We start from the raw sequence: 7,859 nt of genomic DNA, 5'->3' as shown, positions 1-7,859 counted from the left end.
ATGAAATGGTGTTTTTAGTGATCCTTGTCTTGACCCTTCCCGAACCAACAAAAAGAGATGTTAGTCAGGGCCGTGTTGCTACAGTGCACTTACAATAATGTCTCAAACTCCTCACTGTGCATAGTAACAGTTGATTTTGGTCATTGGTTACAGAATGTAGACTTATAATCTGAAAAGACCCAAATCTAGAGTATAGTACCCCCGGATTTTGAGTCTTTGCAACAAACTTAGGGACGAAGCTGAGTGCCACTTACCCCCATCCCCATGAATGGGCGATGTCATATGGGAGGCCATGAAGTTCACTAACTCTCTTTGCCGAAGCTAAAACAAGCAGGGACACCGTCTTCAAAGTGAGATTTCCATCAGCTGCATGGCATAATGGTTCGTAAGGAGGTCTTTTTAGGGATCTCAAAACGCAAACCACTTTCTAAGGAGGAGGCCTGATCTCTGACTCGGGGCAAGTGATCTCATAACTCCGTACGAGTAAAGAAAGCTTCAACGAAGAGGAAATATTCACTCCTCTCAGCTCAAAGGCGAGGCTTAAGGCTGGGCGATAACCTTTCACTGCAGGGACCGAAAGGAGTTTTTTCTCGCGAAGGTATACAAGAAACTCCACTATTACAGGGATAGTGGCATCTAGTGGAGATATTCCTTCCACGACACCAACCACAAAAGACTGTCCACTTACCCTGGCACAGTAGGGCTAAGGACTTTCACAAGTAGCTGGACATTTTCTCAGCAACTTTTTACAAAAAGCCTCTCTGAGAGAGGAGATGCTGGATAGTCTCCAGGCGTGAAGTCGAAGAGATTGGATAGTCTTGTGAAAGATGTTTACATGGGGTTGTTTGAGTAGATCTGGTCGTGAAGGAAACTCTCGCAATAGATCCACTAGCAGTAGCCGGTCTGGGAACCACACTGCGTGATGCCATAGTGGAGCTATGAGGGTTATTAGATTTTTTGAAGCTCTGGTCTTGCTGAGCAGCCTTCTCATCAGACAAAACGAGGGAAAGGCGTATACGTTAATGTTGTCACCGTTGTTGAAATGCATCTTGCCATAGCGCCTGAGGGTCCGGGACTGGAGAACAGTACGGCGGAAGCTTGCTGTTCATAGATGTTGCGAACAGGTCTACTGTAAGGGAACCCCACAAAGTCAGGACTTTATTGGCTATCAGAGGATTCAAAGACCATTTGAGTCACTCAGCTCACACTGACGGCGAAGACATTCCTCTTGCCTGGAATGAAGCGAGCCGATGGGGACACCGAAAGTTCTTCTGGCCATTTGAGAATCTCTACTGCAAGAAGGCATACAGGCTGCAAAAAGGTACAGCCTTGTTCGTTTTATGTAAGCTACTACTGTGGTGTCACTCGTCAACACCACAGAGTGACCTGCCAGCAACTGATGGAGCTGATGGAGAGCTAGGTATGCTGCCCTCATCTCTAAGAGGTTTATATGCAGGTACCTTTCGGACCCTGACCAAAGGCCGGAGACCATGTAATGTAGCAAGTGGGCCCCGCCATCCTACTTTGTTCCCATACTAACAAACCTTCCGTCATTTATGTGGATTATCTTTCAGCATAGCTGGAAGGTAGCCATTAGACTTTAATTGCGTGGTGGCAACCCTGCCTAACGTCTTGAGCAAGTAGGCTCGAGGGGGTGGGGGTTACTCAGCTGCTTCTATATATACTCTCACAGCAGTGAGAGGCGTCACTTTTTCTTTTGGCTTGGTAAAGATCGGAAGTGTCCTCTCTCTCCCTGACTGTCATTGAACTTTTGATTTTGCTTTATCTAATTCAGGTGTGCGTATTCTCTCTACGATTGCCTTCATGCGAACATGCCACGGGCATGAGGGTGCTGCGTGCGGTATTTTCATGCCTTCGTTAAGACCAACCTGCACTCCTTGTGTCCTTCATGCAGAGGGTATCGATGCGAGCAGGGTTTGCTCTGTGCAGAGTGTAGAGAGTGGTCTGCCTCCCAATGAGAGAAATTTGGGCGTCGCAGGAAGATGAAGCACGATCTTTCTCCCTCGGGGCAAGAAAAGCGCGTTCTTCTTCTTCACCATCCCCAAACCTCTTTCTAAAGCTCTTCCTCGCTCGCGCTCTTCGAAGGGACGATTGAGAAGGAGCGCAGACCAAGTAACTCTTTAACATCCCCTGGATACTGAGGGGTATTGTTGCTTTCCCTAAAGGAGCAACTTCTTCAGCCGCTGGCGAGCCATTCTCCCTTTCAGATTTGCTGTAGGTGTGATCGTCCTTAGGGATTTCAGGACCCCCTTCAAAGGAGGAGCTGCTGCACCACCTTCAGCGTGGTGCCAGGAAGGACCCCTCAGGAGCCGTCGACATCTCGCGCTCAGGAACTGTGCGAGGTCCATCTTTCGCTTTCTCCTGGTCCTTCCACACGTGGATGAGGTGATAACTCGCGTTCGGCTCTCCAAAGGCCCTCTGATTATGATGATCCCTCTCTCAATTCTTATTACCTCATCGTCCCCTAACCTTCAACCCTTTTTTTTTCTCCCCACTCAGGAACCCGCAGGTTGCCAGTGTAGATGTTCCAGGGACCAGCGCTCCTACCACCAGCAGCGCTAGAGGACGAGCATTGCCACTGCCTTGCCCTTCTGGACACACTTCCCCTGATAGCTGTTCGTGACAATCGAAAGACCTTGCAGATCATAGGTCATCACGATTCGAGCACTCTTCTCCTAGAAGGCACTCACACTCTAGAGCCTCGCGCTCACGAGACCGCAAGTCTCAACGCTCTCCATGGAGGCGTTCCTCTTAACAAGAAGGAGTCTCGCAATCGCGTTCTACACAATCACGAGCAAAGTCTAGACCCAGATCCAGACGCTCGGGTTCTAGATCTTTACGACCTAGATCACGGGAACGGCGCTCACACTCGCGAGGAAAAGGCTCCCGTTCACGAGGGCAGCGTTCACGCTCGCTAGGGTACCAATCACGAGAGTGTCGTTCATGTTCGTGAGGCCGTCGTTCACTTTCGTGAAATGCGCAATCCATCAGCAAGTAGCACCTCAACCCGACCTTCTTCCAAATGACCTCGAATCAGACCTGATGATGAGAATGACCATCCCTCAAACAGGCGTCCAGCTAAACCTCCAGTGCCTTTCACCGTCTGAGGAGTTTTAGCAAAGCGTTCGCCTACACGACGCATGGAAACGCATCCCACGGTGACAGGTTCTCCAACTAGAGTAGTCCCTACTCAGAGGCCTCCTCTGCCAACTTCGTCGGACGTAGGTGCTTCTCTGGTGCAGCAGGAAGGTGTTAGACCTCCCTCTTCCTGCGTGGCTCCTAGTGCTTCCGTTGCAAGTATTTCTACTTGTGAATCGCATCCCTTGACGTGTAAAACTAGCGATTTCGCGCATGAATCTCGCAATTTTGCACATTAATCTCACGATTTTGCGCATGAATCTCACGTTTTCGGGCATGAATCTCATGATTTCGCGCATAAATTCTCATGATTTCGCATGAATCTCACGTTTTCACAAACGAGCAGATGTTTCGGAACTGTGAGCAAATGCGGTACAAAGACCTTTGCCTCGACCCTTAGCATCTTCCACCTCCAGCGAAAGACCAACACCCTGTTCCTCTGCCTCAGAGGTTATCACCTCCGTCGACTGGAGTTCCTTCTAGCGTTCCACCCAAAGGACACTCTCCTAGGGAATTCCATGGTTTACTTTGAGGATCAGAGCTTCCTCTATGTTCATCTCCACCCTCCTGAAGTCTCTGAACGTGGTTCCTCCACTGTCACAACCTCTGACTGTTCCAGTCAAGGCAACCCCTAGGATCCCCCAGGAACCCTCGTTGAGTTCGTCCATTGGGAGTCAGTACCCTAGAAGGAAGTTGACAGCAGACAAAGTATGTAGATCACCTCCACCCTGATCACATGCTGAAGGTTCTATTCCATCTTGCTCTTATATGGCCAACTTACCCTTTATGCCAGTGAAGGTAAAGGAGGTCATTACTAAGAGACAGAAAAGGAGGATGAGAGGCATAACACCACCTCACGCCGACATCGTCCGTCCTAGGATGAGTAGGGACATAGGCCCGCCCAAGGAGTTCAGGATCTATCCCTTCAACCCTCAAGAAATTGAGGAAGTGCCTCCGGACCAACGTCCTGTTTCTGTACCTTAATCCAGAGGTACAACCTTCAGCTCCTACTGTCAAGTGCCTCAAAAACCTCGCAGGTTACCCCTCCTAAGACCGTGGAGGAATGTCCTGTGCATAGGGAATCAAAGGACATAAAGACGAAACCCAAGAACAATGCAGCACTGGAAGTTAGAATGGTTGAGGCACAGAGACGGTCCCCTGTGGCGAGTCCTCCCAGCGATTCAGTTGACGACCCTGACCTAACTCAGACTCTGGATGTGAGTCTGGAGGTGGACAACCCTTTAGATTCTGAGGACAAGAATCTTCCAAAGGTGGCCAGGCCAAACTATCACTCCAAACAAGAGAGACGTGAGTTGGAGCATACCTTTTGGCAGGTACTTGCCTGTATGAAGGCCATCAACAGGCTGTCTACTCCAGGTTCCACCATCCAAGAAGAGAATGATATGGTTCTCGACGAGATATTCGAGACCCAAAAGCCTTCCAGGTTCAGTGCAGCTCTGCCTTGGTCCAAGGGTTTGACAGCCGCCAAAAGGAAAGCTATCGCTCAGTTGGCTGAAACTTAATAGTTCCTTGAAGGCAGGTTCCTCCTCTCGGTCCCTTCCACTTCCTTTTTTTCTACAAAGGAAGTATTACGAGATTGAAGGGGAACCACATTCCACTATGACCCTCAAACCTTCGGTAGAGTCCCTTACAAAGGGTGTACCATCTCAGACCCTCTCCCCTCTGAAGGCTTCCCTCTCAGCAGTTGAGCTCCTGAATATAGAAAGGGGCACAAAGTACGCCATGCAGGCTGCTTCGTGGCTCGATCTATAGCTAGGATCCTTAGACTTCGTGGTTCGCTCCTCCATCTTTTAAAGGAGTCGGCCAGGTACAAGGACTCACTTTTGTTTCTATCAAACCACGTTGTCAACCTGTGGGCGAGCGCCATTCTCAAGAGAAGGGATATATATATTTAACAAAAGCATCTAACTCTGACCAGAGGCCTGAGGTCATGTGGTGCAGCACATGGGCCCCCAACCCTTTTTTTTGAAGCGTTCGAAAACAGCATCAAATCCGAGGGGAGGACGAGAAGATCCACTCCTTTTTGTAGGTTCTCGTCTGCCACCCACCACTGGAGATCCGTTAGTTCCACAGGTCCTATGGGAATCTGGGTGTCCGGGGAGTCGTAAACTTGATTCCACCGGGACTTGAGTTGCCACTGGAGGGATCTCATCCTGAGGCGACCATTGGGAACTAGACGGGCCAGCAATGAAAGATGACCGAGGAGACGTAATCACGATTGGGCTGGAAGTTCTTCTCGTCTGAGAAAAGGTCTTGCGACCTTCCTCAGCCTTGTTATCCTATCGTCTGATGGGAAGGCTTTATGGAAAGTGGTGTCTATAATCATGCTTAGGTATACCAGTCTTTGAGTGGTGTCTATAATCATGCCTAGGTATACCAGTCTTTGAGTGGGAAGCAGTGAAGACTTCTCGAGATTTACCATGATCCCCAGATCTTGGCAAAGTCTCAGAAGTTTGTCTCGGTGTTGAAGAAGGGTTGACACCGAGTCTGCTAGGATTAACCAGTCATCCATATAACAGAGGAGATGGATGCCAATCCTGTGTGCCCAAGATGATACTGGGGTGAACACTCTGGTGAAGACTTGTGGTGCTGTGGAGAGACCGAAGCATAGCACCTTAAACTGGTACTTTCTGTTGTCTAGGCTGAATCTTAAGTACTTCCTTGAAGATGGATGGATTGGGATCTAAAAGTACGCGTCCTTTAGGTCCAGTGTGCACATGACGTCTTGCGGTTTTACTGCTAGTCTGACCGTGTCCGCCGTCTCCATGCTGAACGGAGTGAGTTTGACAAACTTGTTCAGAGCTGAGAGGTCGATGACTGGTCTCCAGCCTCTAGACGCCTTCTTTACAAGAAAGAGTCAACTGAAGAAGCCTGGGGATCCGTTGAGAACCTCTTGGAGAGAGCCCTTCTTCAACAGGGTCTGGACTTATGCCCGAAGGGCTTGCCCCCTTGCCGATCCCATGGTAAGGAAGTTCAATGACACTGGATTCGTCGTCAGGGGAGGTAGAGATGTTATGAACGGGACGCGATATCCTAGACTGATCACGGAGATTGTCCAGGAATCGGCCACGAGTTGCTTCCACCTGTTTGAGCAACTTTGTAGGCATTCCCCCACTGGTGGAAATGCAGGGGGACTGCCTATCCTAGCGTTTGCGGCCTCGGCTGACACCACAACGTCGACAAGAGACAGAGGATCAGCCTCTGACGGTGACGACGAATGCTTGACAGCGGCACCCAATCGGATGTAGTTAAGCAAAACCTCCTTGGAGGGCGACCCCGTAAGCCCCAAAGAGGACCAAAGCTGGAAAAAGGAGGTTAGTAACATATCCTCCCCCGGGGGGAGAGGTGGAGCTGCTTCGCTAGGAGAAGCAACGTCATCTCTCGAGTACCGAGGTTGGTAAATAATACATCGGTCTACGCTGCCACTCGACGGTCTCTCGAAAGAGACCGATCGAGTGGGAGCTTCGGAGGAGGTTTGGGCAACGTAAGAAGAGGCCTTGTGTTTTTCTCCTTTCGAAGCAGAAATATCCCGTTTGGACTTCTTCTTCCGTCGTCACGAAAGCCTCTCCCACTGGGAGGTAGACCACTCCCTACACTCACAACACTTCTTGTTGCTATCACACCGTTGGCCCCTACAAGAAGGACAAAGGGCGTGAGGATCAGTCTCCACGGCCGACATGAATATTCCACAGGGGCGGTCGGGAAACTCAGGGCAGGTGCGCATGATTGCAGAGGTCAACTTCACATATACAGAACTAGAAAAAGAAAAGACAAAAGCAATTAAATGGCTGCCAAATGACGGCGAGGATGAGAGCGGACACATCCGACCACCATCCGTGCCGAGAGCAAAGTGAGCTCAAGCACAGGTGTGTGAGAGGGGGGAGTAGCAAGCTACCCTCCCCTAACCCCCCTAACTAGCGGTGTGGGTGGTAAACCCTCGTTAAAATTAATGGCTCGTCATTTCAGCTACGCCGAAAGTAATACCCCTATTAAATAGCGTGGTTTGTATTCCAGTTACGGAACAAATAAGTTTTATGGCTAGTCTCAGCTTTGAAAAAACATATCCATAGTAGAGAGAAAAAGGGTTTGTATCAGTTGTTAAAACTAATATGTTTTACAGTTAAAATACAGTTACACTTATTGTACTTAGGAAATGCTAAACGAGGTGTGCACATCAAATACCCATATGTCCTGGCAGGAGTGACAGCTAGTGCCTAGAGATACTAAACCTTTCACAAAACCAAGCAGAAGAACCTAGAGAGCCCTAAAGGAACTCCCTGGGTTGGTAGGCCTGTGCTTCAGGGTGCTCTTCAATTCGCCACATCGCAAACTGAAAAAAGGAAAAACTCCCCTCGGAAGCAGGTCTCTCTCGCATCACGAGAAACTATTAAAATTCTAAAACTCAAAGTTCGTAAAATGTTAAAAGATTCCTCTTTCCACTCCGGAAGATAATGGAAAAGTTGAAAGAGGAATAGGACCCTTAAGGAGACAGAATCCTGTCTTCTCCAGCACTGCTTCCCTTTTGAAGGATATCCGCCTGGCTCAGTGATCACCAGGCAGGGACGTAATCAAAGGACCCCATCAACACACACTAGTATTACCAAAAGGTGTTAAACTGCGTTCAAATCTCCATGATGAGTAGTCACAAACACACACACACACATGCAAGGCTGGAAAGA

The 7,859-nt window shown here is 49.2% G+C and overlaps 1 protein-coding gene across 1 annotated transcript in view; it reads right to left on the bottom strand.

The window, feature by feature from the left end:
* Positions 1-7,859, bottom strand: part of Ndfip (Nedd4 family interacting protein) — a 132,550-nt gene that overhangs the window by 64,638 nt on the left and 60,053 nt on the right. The gene's annotated exons all lie outside the window — the stretch shown is intronic.

The sequence above is a fragment of the Palaemon carinicauda genome, chromosome 18 (genome assembly GCF_036898095.1).
Source record: "Palaemon carinicauda isolate YSFRI2023 chromosome 18, ASM3689809v2, whole genome shotgun sequence".
In the NCBI taxonomy this organism is placed as follows: Eukaryota; Metazoa; Arthropoda; class Malacostraca; order Decapoda; family Palaemonidae; genus Palaemon; species Palaemon carinicauda.
Note: the sequence above shows the minus strand (reverse complement) of the source record. Positions and strands in the feature narration are given on the sequence as shown.